This window comes from Scyliorhinus canicula, chromosome 16 (genome assembly GCF_902713615.1).
Source record: "Scyliorhinus canicula chromosome 16, sScyCan1.1, whole genome shotgun sequence".
Taxonomy (NCBI): domain Eukaryota; kingdom Metazoa; phylum Chordata; class Chondrichthyes; order Carcharhiniformes; family Scyliorhinidae; genus Scyliorhinus; species Scyliorhinus canicula.
In genome coordinates this window covers 60,708,292-60,722,012 of record NC_052161.1, presented here as the reverse complement: position 1 = coordinate 60,722,012, position 13,721 = coordinate 60,708,292, and the positions used below count along the sequence as shown (strand labels likewise).

The 13,721-nt window shown below is 51.0% G+C and overlaps 1 pseudogene; it reads right to left on the bottom strand.

Annotated features, from left to right (window-relative positions):
* Nucleotides 1-11,190: 11,190 nt before the first annotated feature.
* On the bottom strand, nucleotides 11,191-13,477 carry LOC119979755 (annotated as a pseudogene).
* Nucleotides 13,478-13,721: the final 244 nt, after the last annotated feature.

Genomic DNA, 13,721 nt, shown 5'->3' with positions numbered 1-13,721 from the left:
GCAGACCGGAGACAGCAGGCCGAAGACCAAGTGCGGGACCTTCTTTTTATAGGTCCCCAGAGGTCCTTGCCCCTTGGGACGGGCTCCTTCACCTGCTGGGGATCGATTGGGTCTTGTCCCAATCGATATGATTTGAACCCCCCTATCCTAGGGCCGTTCCTTGATGGCTGGGGCGGTTCTTAGGGCTTATTGTTCTGGTTTCGTTGGCGCCATCCTGTCTGCCTAGCTATTGAAAAACATCGATTGATACTTAAATGTATCTATTGTATCTGGGACTGGCCGGTATCACCTCATTACTATGCAGATCGTTTTCCTATTTGCAGCTTTGCCTGAACTTCTGCAGCTGTCTGGAAACCGGTTTTTGTAAGTGTCTGAATGCTAAATGCTTCTGCAAGCTGTGTGTTCTTTACTATGTCCATTTTTCCCTGCACTCTTTGCAGTTCTCCATTTTGTATACTGGTGTCCATCTTAGATGGATGCAGGTAGATGGGTTACCGTCAGGGGAGGGAGAGGGAATCGGCAGGCAGTGCAGGGATCCCCTGTGGTCGTTCCCCTCAATAACAAGTATACCGTTTTGGAGTCTGGATCATGTTAACATTGAAAAGGAGGAGGTATTGGGCCTTTTAAAAGATCTTAAGGTTGATAAGCCTCCTGGGCCGGATGGGATTTACCACAGAATCCTGAGGGAAGCAAGGGAGGAAATTGCTGGGGCCTTGACTGACATCCTCATTGGCTACAGGTGAGATCCCAGAAGACTGAAGAAGAGGTAATGTGGCACCGCAGTTTAAGAAAGGTAGCAGCAATAATCCTGGAAACTATAGGCCGGTGAGCCTCACGTTAGTAGCAGGTAAATTATTGGAGAGAATTCCCAGGGGCAAGATTTATACCCATTTGGAAACAAATGGACTCATTAGCGATAGTGGCATGATTTTATGAAGGGGAGGTTGTGCCTAAATAACTTGATCGAGTTTTTTCAGGAGGTGACAAAGATGATTGATGAGGGGAGGGCGGTGGATTGTGTTTACGTGGACTTCAGTAAATCCTTTGAAAAGGTGCCTAATGGCAGACTGGTACAAAAGGTGAAGTCACAAGGGGTCAGAGGTGAGGTGCTGAGGCCTCTGTTACATAAGCAATTTGGCGGAAAATGTAGCTGATCTGATTAGTAAGTTCGCAGATGACACCAAGGTTGGTGGAATGGCAGATAAGAGTTGAGGATTGTCAGAGGATGCAGCAGGACATAGATGGGTTGGAGCCTTGGGCAGAGAAATTGTAAGTGGAGTTTAATCTGGACAAATGTGAGGTCATGCATTTTGGTACATCTAACAGAGGGGAAATACACCATAAATGGCACAACACTTAGGAATATAGAAAGACAGAGAGATCTGTGTGTGCAGGTCCACAGATCTTTGAAGGTCGCAACATAAGTGGACAAGGTCGTCAAGAAAGCATATAGAATGCTTGCATTCATTGGACAGTGCACCGAGTGTAAAAACTGCCAATTATGCTACAGTTGTATAGAACCTTGGTAAGGACGTACTTGGAATATTGCACACAATTCTGGTTGCCACACTACCAGAAGGAGGTTAAAGCTTTGGAGAGGGTGCAGAGGAGGTTTACCAGGGTGTTGCCTGGTCTGGAGGGTGTTTGCTATGTGGAGTGGCTGAATAGACTTGGACTGTTTTCATTAGAAAGTGGGAAGTCGAATGGTGACCTGATAGAGGTCTACAAGATTATGAGGGGCATGGATAGGGTGGACGGACAGGCACTCTTTCCCAGGGTAGGGGGATCAGTCACCAGGGGGCATAGGTTGAAGGTCCATGGGGCAAAGTTTAGAGGAGATGTGCGAGGCAGGTTTTTTGCTTGGAGGGTGGTGAGTGCCTGGGAACGCGTTGCCAGGGGAGGTTGTGTAAGCAGATACATGAACTGCGTTCAAAAGGCATCTTGACAAACACATGGCTATGGTGGGTAAAATGGGATACAACACAAGGAAGTGCTGAGGGTTTTGTCAAAGGTTGATATTATGGAGACTTCCGGTGGCGGCGATGTACGAGTGAGCCGCACATTCGGCACTCCGACGGGGCTTAACAGCTGATTCCCCGCGATAGCGGGACCACGGGGGCGGCAAAAAGGCTGCCGGGAAAGAAGAGGAGAGCGGGCTGCAGCAGATGGAAGCGTGGGAGGCCAGCAGGTAGAGGAAGAAAGAGAGAGAGAGAGAGACGGAGGCAAGGAGGAAGCTGACCTGAAGGGTAAGATGGCAGACCCACGGACCTTCCTTCCTCCAGGACAAAGAAAAAAAGTTTGGAGTTGCTGAGGAGGGACAGCTTGGACCCACTTCAGATGCCCAGGAGGTAAAATTTAAGGAGCTGGGCGAAGGAAGGCGGCAGCGAAGGTGCTGAGGAGCGGGCTGCGGTACATGGAACAGCGGGATTCCAGAAGGCAGAAGAAGAAGGAGAAAAAGGGACAGAGACAAGGACCTGAAGAAAATTACCTGGGATCTAAGATGGCGGACACACGGACCCCGGACTCAGCAATCCAGCTGGCGCTGGATAACATGCTCCAGGTAATGAAGTCCAGTTTTGAAGCGCTGAAGCGGGACAGCTTGGACCCAATCCAGAAAGCGGTGTATCAGCTGAACCAGAGGCTGGACGCCCAGGATGTTAAAGTTAAGGAGCTGGGAGAGGCGGTGGAGGAGCAGGCGGATGCGCAAACGGTTGCAGCGCTAGAAGTTGACGGCCTGAAAGAGCGGCAGAGAAGACTGCTGGACAGAGTGGAGGAGCTGGAGAATAGAGTCCGCAGGAACAATCTGAGGATGGTCGGCCTCCCGGAGGGGGCTGAGGGAGCTGATGCTGCAGCGTTTGTAGCAGACCTGCTGAAGCAGCTGATGGGGGCCGAAGCCTTTCCGCGACCGCTGGAGCTGGAGGGGGCACACAGAGTGCAGGCAAGGCAGGGGCGGCCGGGCGGACCCCCCCCCGCCCGATGGTGATTAGGTTCCACAGGTTCGTGGACAAGGAGCGGGTGCTGCAGTGGGCAAAGAGCGCCAGGAGCAGCACGTGGAACAACAGTGTTCTCCGCATTTATCAGGACCTAAGCCAGGAGGTGGCTCGGCGGCGAGCAGCCTTTAAGAATATCAAGGAGGTGCTGTTCAAGAAACACGTGAAGTTTGGTCTGCTGTTCCCAGCTCGGCTATGGGTCACGCACCAGGGTCAACACCACTACTTCTCCGAGCCCGAAGAAGCGATGGATTTTGTGAGGGACCTGGGGCTGGTACCGAAAGGAGGCCCCAAGGACGCGAGTTAGGGCCCGAGGATTTCTGTGGGAAGGAACGCCGAATGTGCCTGGACTGCTGCTCAACGGTTTGCTGGGCCAAAGGAGCCAAGCGGAACATTTGAGACTCTTTCCTCTGTTCATGGACATTTATGTGCTTTTTCTCTTTTTTCTGTGTTTTTTTTCCTGTTTGGGCTGGTTTGTGCTTTTTGTGCAGCTCGCGGAAGACACTGGAGCCGGCTTGCCCCAGTGGGTGGGGAGGAGGACGGGGAAACAATGGGAATGAGACAGGAAGGCGCCGGAGTGTTGAGTCACCGGGCTAGCAGATTGGCTAGTCAAGGAAGTCAGATGGGGGGGGGAAGTTACAGCCAGTAGATGGCAGGGGTGGGGGTATCGGGGGATGGGGTTAGGGGAGGGGGGGGGGTTGTTCTGCTGACGGGAGAGGGACTTGAAATAGGCACTGGAAAGGAGGTCGAGGGTGGAGGCAGCCAAAGGGCGGGCCAGGAATGGCGCGACGCACGGGTCAGGGGCCGGCCCGAGAAAGGCTATGGCTGACCGGCGGGGTGGGGGGTGGGGGGTGGGTGTGCCCCCCGACCAGGCTGATCACCTGGAACGTCAAGGGACTGAATGGGCCGGTTAAGAGGGCGCGGGTGTTCGCGCACTTGCGGGCCCTGAGGGCGGACGTAATTATGTTGCAGGAGACACATCTGAAAGTGTCAGACCAGACCAGGCTAAGGAAGGGTTGGATTAGCCAGGTCTTCCACTCGGACTTGGACTCGAAGTCCAGTGGGGTGGCAATCATGATCAACAAGCGCGTGCAATTTGAGGCAGAGGGCATATCCGCAGACAGGGGGGGCAGATACCTGATGGTACGGGGCAGACTGGAGGGGAGAAGAGTGGTGCTGGTGAATATATATGCCCCGAACTGGGATGACGTGGACTTCATTAAAAGAGTGCTGGGGAAGATCCCGGACTTGGATTCTCGCAGGCTAATAATGGGAGGGGACTTTAACATGGCCCTTGACCCGACTTTGGATCGGTCGTGTCCCAGAACGGGTAGACTCTCAGCAATGGCAAGGGAGCTGAAAGGGTTTATGGAGCAAATGGGGGCAGTGGACCCCTGGAGAGAGGGACAGCCAACAGGAAGGGGCTACTCGTTTTACCCGCACGTCCATAAAGTATATTCCAGGATAGATTTCTTTGTACTAAGCAGGGACTGTATGGGGGAGATAAAGAACACGGAATACTCAGCAATTACCATTTCAGACCATGCCCCGCATTGGGTGGACCTGCAGTTCGGGGGAGCGAGCTATCAACGCCCGCAATGGAGGCTAGATGTGGGACTGCTGTCGGAGGAGGGGATCTGCCAGAGGCTTCGGAAATGTATAAAAAATTACCTGCAGGTGAATGACACTGGGGAGGTCTCAGCGGCGACCGTGTGGGAGGCGCTAAAGGCAGTAGTGCGGGGGGAGCTGATTTCAATTGGGGCCCACAGAGCCAAGGCAGACCGGGCAGAGATGGATAGATTGGTCAGGGAAATGGGTCGGATAGATGAAGAGCACGCGAAGTCCCCGGGGGAGGTTTTACTCAGGGAGAGGCAGAGACTACAGGCGGAACTGGGGGCACTATCCACGAGCAGGGCCGTGGAACAGCTTAGGAAGGCGAGGGGAGTGGTGTACGAGCATGGGGAAAAGGCTAGCAGACTGTTAGCGCAGCAACTCAGGAGGAGGGAGGCGGCCAGGGAAATAGGTAGAGTGAGGGACGAGGGGGGGCGCAAAGTGGAGGATCCGGCAGAATTGAATAGGGTATTCCGGGACTTCTATCGTAAGCTGTATACTTCGGAGCCGCCGGAAGAACCGGAGGGGATGAAAAGGTTTCTGGACGGGTTAACATTCCCAACAGTTGGGGGGGGGGGGGGCGAGTGGAAGAGCTGGGGGCCCCGATTAGAGTAGAGGAGGTATTGGGGGGCCTAAAGGCCATGCAGTCGGGGAAGTCCCCGGGGCCGGATGGATACCCAGTAGAGTTTTATAGGAAGTTCTCTGAGCTGGTGGGCCCGGTCTTGGCGAGGGTTTTCAATGAGGCAAGGGACAGAGGGACCCTGCTGCCGACAATGTCACAAGCCACCATATCTCTGATATTGAAGCGGGGTAAAGACCCGGAGGTGTGCGGGTCCTACAGGCCAATCTCCCTGATTAATGTAGACGCCAAGCTCCTGGCAAAGGTACTGGCGGGTAGAATGGAGGACTGTGTACCGGAGGTGATTGGGGAGGATCAAACGGGGTTCGTGAAAGGTAGGCAGCTGGCGGCCAATCTGAGGAGATTGCTCAATGTGATAATGATGCCCCCGGCGGGTAGAGAGGTGGAGGTAGTGGTGGCAATGGACGCCGAGAAGGCCTTTGACCGGGTGGAGTGGCACTATCTGTGGGAGATGCTCGGACGGTTTGGGTTCGGGGAGGGATTGGTGGATTGGATCAAATTATTATATCAGGCTCCGAGGGCCAGCGTCAGGACCAACAGAGAAGTGTCGGAGTACTTTAGGTTGTACTGAGGGACCAGGCAGGGCTGCCCACTCTCCCCGCTGCTGTTTGCGCTGGCCATAGAGCCGCTGGCGATTGCGCTGAGAGCCGCAGAGGGTTGGAAGGGGATGGTGAGGGGCGGGGTTGAACACAGGGTTTCTCTTTATGCAGACGACCTGCTCCTGTACGTGTCGGACCCAGTGGCCGGGATGGGAACTATACTGGGAATGCTGAGGGAGTTCGGCCAGTTCTCAGGATACAAATTAAATACGGTCAAGAGTGAAATGTTTGTGGTCCAGGCAAGGGGCCAGGAGAACAGATTAAGAGAGCTACCGTTTAGGCTAGTTGAGGAAAATTTCCGATATTTGGGAATCCAGGTGGCACGAGACTGGGGCAGGCTGCATAAGTTAAATTTGGCCAGGATGGTGGAGCAAATGAAGGGAGAGTTTCGAAGATGGGATGTACTCCCGCTGTCGCTGGCAGGGAGGGTGCAGACTGTAAAGATGACAATCCTCCCTCGATTTTTGTTTATTTTTCAGTGCCTCCCGATCTTTATCCCACAGTCCTTCTTCAAAAGAGTTAACGGGCTGATCATGAGCTTTGTCTGGGCGGGAAAGTCTCCGCGGGTGAAAAAGGCGATGTTGGAGAGGAACCGCAGCGAGGGAGGGCTGGCTTTGCCGAGTCTGGTCAATTATTACTGGGCGGCCAACATCGCTATGATAAGGAAGTGGATGGTGGGTACGGGGTCTATTTGGGAGCGGCTGGAGGCGGCTTCGTGCAGGGGCTCCAGTTTGGAAGCCCTGGTCACGGCTCCTCTACCGCTGCCGCCGGCCAAGTACACCACCAGCCCGGTAGTGGTGGCGACCCTGCGGATATGGGGCCAGTGGAGGAGGCATGTGGGGGAGATGGGGGCGTCTGTCTGGGCGCCAATCTGCGACAACTATCGGTTTGCCCCCGGCAGTATGGATGGGGGGTTCCGAGTATGGCGGCGAGCAGGGGCGGGAAGGGTGGGTGATATGTTCCTGGAAGGGAGCTTCGCGAGTTTGAGGAGCTTGGAGGAGAAATTTGAGTTGGTAAGGGGAAATGATTTTAGATACCTACAGTTGCGGGACTTTGTTCGTAGACAGGTCCCATCTTTCCCGCGCCTCCCGCCAATGGGGATCCTCGACAGAATAGTCTCTAGGAGGGAAGAAGGGGAGGGCAGAGTCTCGGGTATATATAAGGTGCTCATGAGGGAGGAAGGGTCCCAGACAGAGGAACTGAAACTTAAATGGGAGGAGGAACTAGGCGGGGAAATGGAGGATGGGCTGTGGGCAGAGGCCCTGAGTAGGGTAAACTCGACCGCGACATGTGCTAGGCTCGGGCTGATCCAATTTAAGGTCGTTCACCGGGCCCATATGACGGTGGCTCAGATGAGCAAATTTTTCGGGATAGAGGACAAATGCGCTAGGTGCGCGGGAGGACCAGCGAACCATGTTCACATGTTTTGGGCATGCCCTGAGCTGAGGGGGTACTGGGAGGGATTTGCGGGGGTCATGTCCCAGGTGCTAAAAACAAGGGTGGTGATGAGTCCAGGGGTGGCAATTTTTGGGGTTTCAGAAGAGACGGGCGTCCAGTGGGAGAAAGAGGCCGATGTGTTGGCCTTTGCTTCCCTGATAGCCCGGCGACGAATATTATTGGCGTGGAGGGACTCAAAGCCCCCGAAGACTGAGTGGTGGCTTGCGGACATGTCGAGTTTCCTGGGGATGGAAAAAATTAAGTTCGCCTTGAGGGGATCTGTGCAGGGGTTCACCCGGAGGTGGCAACCATTTATTGACTTCTTTGCGGGAGAGTGAGCGTCAGCAGGGGGGTGGGGGGAGGGGGGGGGGGGGGGTAGAGTAGAGTAGGAGGGAAAATATGGCGGGTAGTACCGGTGGGAGGGGAGCAGGCTTGTGCAATATGTTACGATGCAAGTATTGAAAGTACGTGGATGTTTGCACATTTTTGCCTTTTTTGCTTCCTTTCTGATGATGTCTGTAACTGTTTATAAAGCCAAAAACTACCTCAATAAAATTGTTTATTAAAAAAAAAAGGTTGATATTATGACCGGTACAGGCTTGGAGGGCCGAAGGGCCTGTTCCTGTGCTGTATTGTCCTTTGTTCTCTTTGTTGTTTGTTCTTTGCTTGCCATTTCCACTCACCGTCCTGCTCTCATGTCTACATCTCTGTCCTTGACCTGCTGCAATGTCCCAATGGAACCCAGCGCAAACTGGAGGAACAGCAACTCAGCTTCCGATTCGGCATGTTACAGCCTTCCGGACTGAACATTGAGTTCAACAACTTCAGACTGTGAACTCTCTCCCTCTGCCACCTTTACCCCATTTTTATTTCTCTCAATTCATTCTCATTTCTTCCACCCATCTGTGTTTCCCTCACCATTGTCCTCCCTCCTCCCATCCCAAACCACTTGGGCCATCTGTGCCCTGTTCCTACTTGTCCTTTAGTACACTGCTTACCTTTGTTCTGTCTTTAAAACATTCTGATATGTCAATCACTATCTGCATCCTTCTTATAATATATGTAAAAATATATTATATAATAATAACCTTTGTTGTCACAAGTCGGCTTACATTAACACTGCAATGAAGTTACTGTGAAAAGCCCGTAGTCGCCACATTCCAGCGTCTGTTCGGGGACACAGAGGGAGAATTCAGAATGTCCAAATTACCTAACAGCACGTCTTTCGGGACTTATGAAAGGAAACCGGAGCACCCGGAGGAAACACACGCAGACACAGGGAGAACATGCAGACCCCGCACAGACAGTGACCCAAGCTGAGAATTGATCTGGGACCCTGGAGCTGTGAAGCAACAGTGCTACACACTGTGCTACCGCCTTGACCACCCCTATTTATGTTCCGTTTGTCTTTCTGCCCACGACATCTTTGTCAATCTCCACCTATCACTGGCCCCCTATTCAGTCCCACTGCTCCACACCCCCATCCCACCCCACAACAGTATAAATCTGATCCTATTCCAGTTCTCTCTCTCGCTTTGACAAAGAGTCATCCAGACTCAAAACATAAGCTCCCTGATCTATCCACAGGTGCTGTCAGACCTGCTGAGATTGTCCAGTATTTTCTGTTTTTGTTTCAGATTCCAGCTTTTTCAGTAATTTGCTTTTAACATTCCAGCCTTGTTCAGACATAGGCATAGAACATACAGTGCAGAAGGAGGCCATTCGGCCCATCAAGTCTACACTGACCCACTTAAGCCCTCACTTCCACCCTATCCCCCTAACCCAATAACCTCTCCTAAACGTTTTTGGACACTTAGGGTAATTTAGCATGACCGGGGAAGGGGGGGGGGGGGGGCTCCGCGAGGGCTGGGGGGACTGGTGGGGGTGGCCAGGGGGTGTCCAGGGGGTGGCCTGTGGGGCTGTATTTGGCAAGTCGGGTCCATGCATGGCAGGCACCACGTTGTACGACGCGACTGCTGCAGGTCACCGCCTTGCGCATGCGCAGCCACGGACTCGGCCATTCTCCGGCCGTTTTTGCCGCGGGAACTGGGCGGTTTACCCGCTGCCACTTCTGGCCCCTCACAGGTCCTGGAATCAGTGAGAGTCCGGCGCTGATGTTGGCTTTGTTGGAGCTATACAACAAGTGAAAAATGGGCACCAGCCATCATCCGAGCAAAGACAGGTCCGATATGTTACATCATACTGACAGATGATGAAAGAGTTTGACGTCATCAAGTTGACCAATTATTATGTTCACTAAGTGAATGGACTGAACCTTCACCAGTTGTATTCACCTCGGAAGGTATGGACAGTGATGTGACAGAATTGAGATCTACTGCAGGGGAAAGTACAGCATCTGTCCCTGCAGAATCTTCAGTACTAACAGAGACAGATACCGATTTAGTTACACAAAAAGTACCACCAATAAGTAAAGCGGAAGGCACTTCGGTGATTTTGAAAAGCCAGGGGCGGGATTCTCCTCTATCCGGCAGGGTGGGCCATACCGGCGCCGAGGAGTGGCGTGAACCACACTGGCGTTAGGACGCCTGGAAGGTGTGGAATCCTCAGCACCTTCAGGGTCTAGGCCGGCGCCGGCGGGGTTGACATCATGCCAGCCAGTGCGGAAGAGCTTGGCGCTGCGCCAACTGGTGCCGAAGGGCCTTCGCCTGCCGGCGCGAGTTGACGCATGCGCGGGAGCACCAGCGTGTACTGGCGTCATCCCAGCGCATGCGCAGGGGGGGTTCTTCTCCGTGCCGGCTATGGCGGACCGTTACACCAGCCGGCGAGATGGGAAAGAGTGCCCCCATGGCACAGACCCGCCGCAGATCGGTCGGCCCCGATCACGGGCCAGGCCACCGTGAGGCCCCCTGGGGGCTAGGTTCCCCCGTGCGTCACCAAGGACTCCGGAGGCCGCCTGCAGAACCAGGTCAGGCCAGCAAGGACCTGGTCTAATTTACACCGGCTGGACCGGCCGAAATCGGGCGGCCGCTCGGCCCATCGGGGGCGGCAAATTGCCGGCGGGCCGCTGCCAACAGCCCCCGACAGAGCGGGGCGCAATTTCCGCCCCCGCCAATAAAAGGGCACCGGAGAATCCGGCAACCAGTGTCGGGGCAGGATTCACGCCGCCCCCCGACCCAGCGGAGTGTCGGAGAATCCCGCCCCAGATTCCAGAAATCAAATATTACCGAAAAGAGACTGGCATCCTCCAAAGAGACTGTCTTATTAATGTATATACGTATGGGTAACATATTGGTGCAGGTTAAATTTAGTTGGGTCTGTTGTTGAAGTGTGTAAAAGAAAAGTTGTTTGCACTAAAGGAGTAAAGAGGGAGGGGTTAAGTATTCAAATAATACTGCCTGCTTGTGGAACATCAAGTGATCAGTCGTGATGTCAGCAGTGTGTTTGTGTAGGTGATTGGAGTTATCCATCTTACACTGCAGAAGCAACTCCTCTGAGTAAACCCGGCAGCGCATATTACAAACTTAGAGCGTGGCGGCACCTCTACTTCTTTTCCTATTTGCGGCTAACAACAAAAATATAACAGGAATAAATTTTCATCTAATTTTATATTCATTTATTTTTACTGACTCTATTATGTCTTCCTCCAACCCGCAGTCTCCCTTTGTAGGTTGTGTACAAGTTAATCCGTGTTGCCAAGATGAAATGAGAAAGAGTTATCAATCTGTCAATCCTTTCCGAGTCCCGGCCGGGTGAGGTTTCCCGTGTTGAGTCAAATTAAGCCGCAGGCTCCACTCCTGGTGGTGCCCTTCCGTCAATTCCTTTAAGTTTCATCAAATGGTGACAGAGCGTAAACATTACCGACTGTCAGGAATGATCCAGCAGATTTTATCCCCACCCTGTTCTGTACGAACCAAACTGTCAGCATTCACACTGATCAACCACACAAATCAAATCTTAGCCATGCTTTCATTTTATTGGCTATTTCAACATTCCACTTCTGATTGTACAATTGAAATCTCTGTTTGGAAAATCAATACCTGCTGCCATTGTGTTTTATTCTTTTTAGCCAATTTTAACCTATTTTTATATCCTTTACTCTTCCCTCCCTCTCCACCTTTCCACACACAACAGCAACTCTTGGGAGAACAGAATAATATTATTTGTTTTGTTCACCAGTGGGGTCAATGTTCCTGAATGAAGCACAGAGAATTAGAATAATTACAATGAGATTATTTGAAAATTGTACACACATGTGTAACGTGCTCCATTAGAAAAACCTGAGCAGAATATAAGTGAAGTGAATACCAGAAGCTGTCTAGGGATTAGAGAGTGTTAATTCATCTTTCGGCTCAGCATTAGTTGGGAAAGTCATTGTTGACCGAGATGGAAAGGCGTAATTCACAAAGAGCACTTAGATACTCTTCATTGTCAGGGTCCAACTCCAAGGCTTTTTCAAAGCTTTCAACAGCCTCGCGCTTCTTCCCATCCAGTTGGTGCATTAAGCCAAGAACACCATGGGCCTTGCTGTCTCTTGGATTCCTGCGAATTTGTCTTTCTGATATTGACTTCAAGTTCTCACAGCACCTTTTTCCTTCCGTTGAGTTAGAATCGACTTTCATTCCTTCCAGAAAATGGATGATGGCGTTTGATTCCGATTTCTTCTCACGCAGTTCAAACAATCCAACATCTAAACATATTTCCTGCTTATTTCTTGGAGGTATATCTTTCGATTTCAGTAGGTTATTGTAGATCTCCTCGACATTTTCATATTCTTCATTTAATGAACAGATTCTGGCATAATCCAGCTGTGCCCTAATAAATGTTAATGGGCGAGTTTCAAAAGCCTTTTTAAAATGATCCTTACACAGTTCAATCAGTTCAGCTCTCTGTTGAAAAGCAGGGTCACCAGGTCTTTTGCGACATGGCTTTTTGATCAGTGACAATACTTGCTTTCTGTAACACAGACCTATTTGATGGTGTAAGATCGTAGAGTGTGGGGTCATTTCCAATCCTTTCTTCAACAGCTCCACCGCTTTTTCCATATCTCCTTTTAATCTGTAAAATTTTGCTCCATAGCGAAGCACATGTGGGAAATCAGGGGACTTCTACAACGCTTTTTCAACTAATTCCAGTGCTTCCTCAATTTGATTGAATTCCTGTAGTTTTAGAGCTAACAGCACCATGGCTTCACCGTGATCTGGATCAAGCTCCAGCACACGTCTAAACTGCTTCATTGATTGAGTGGATTCACATTTCTCTGGGGTTCCAGAAAATGTTTCCAGACGAGACAGAACAATCGCATAGCCATCATTCCATTCAACATTATCAGGATCTTCCTCCAAAGCCTTTTGGAAACATCCTTTGCTTCTTCATAATATTGAGCAGCAGATTTCAACAGTGACCAACCCTTCTCCCCGTATACTGCAGGTATCATTGCTGTGTACCGAGAGGCATCAGGAAATTGTTTGCAGATCGTCTCCAGTTTGTCGAGGTAGGACTGAGCCTCTGTCAGTTGTCCCATGTGATAATATATCCAGGCATAGTTTCCAAAGGTGATGATGATTCTTTTATTAAATTTATCTTCATGATTCTCCCTCAGAAAATTTTCAGCTTCCTTTAAGTTTTGAATCGCCGCCTCACAGTTTCCTTGCAGACAGTTTACAAAAGTGAGTTGGTTGTAATACCTGGGTTGATATTTCTCATTCGTCTGAATTGAATCTTCTAATCTTTGCTTCATGTCATCCAAGTCAATATTTTCTTTCTGTGGCCCCCATGTGAAGTGACATTGAAGTTGTTCAAGCTTCACTTTCAACAAATCCTTCTCTTGGTCACTGCAAGAGAAAGACAAACCCATCAAAATCCATCTCGGACTAACTGAACCATTTTCCAGCCCCTCCATCCATTTTTATTATCCAAGACCTTTTCCTGACTCTGGGACTCAATGACCCTGAAACCTCTGGTCACACAATTATTATCTCAGAAAAACCTCCCAGCAAAATAAAGGGATTTACTTCATAACCTTGTCTGTTTTTATACTTGTCTTTTTTCTGCTGATTGATGTATTATCTGGTGAACGTTGAACCTCTCACAAAATGTACAGTAAATCTTAACCGCCTCAATGCCCAATTGGATGAAGAGGAGCTGTAGCTGAAGTACTCAATCTCCTATTGGTTTTGCCAAGTACATCCCCTTCTCATTCTGCTCTGTAGGCCCCTCCTCACCGAGACTGCCTGCAGTCCCATCATTGGCTCCACTCAAACTTGACACTGCTGAGCCTACAGAGCTGCTGGCCTGCTGATGGACTGGCTGCTCTGTCAGGTGGGACCCTGCTCCCGAGTTAAGTGTGAATTCTCACCTTAAGACAATTAATGATGCTCCTGATCCAAAATTTACACAGAGAAGCCAGGAATATATGGACTGGACTCCTGACCTTTAAGCTAGGTTTTGGGGGCAGTGACGGACTTCCATTGACTCCGGTCGAAG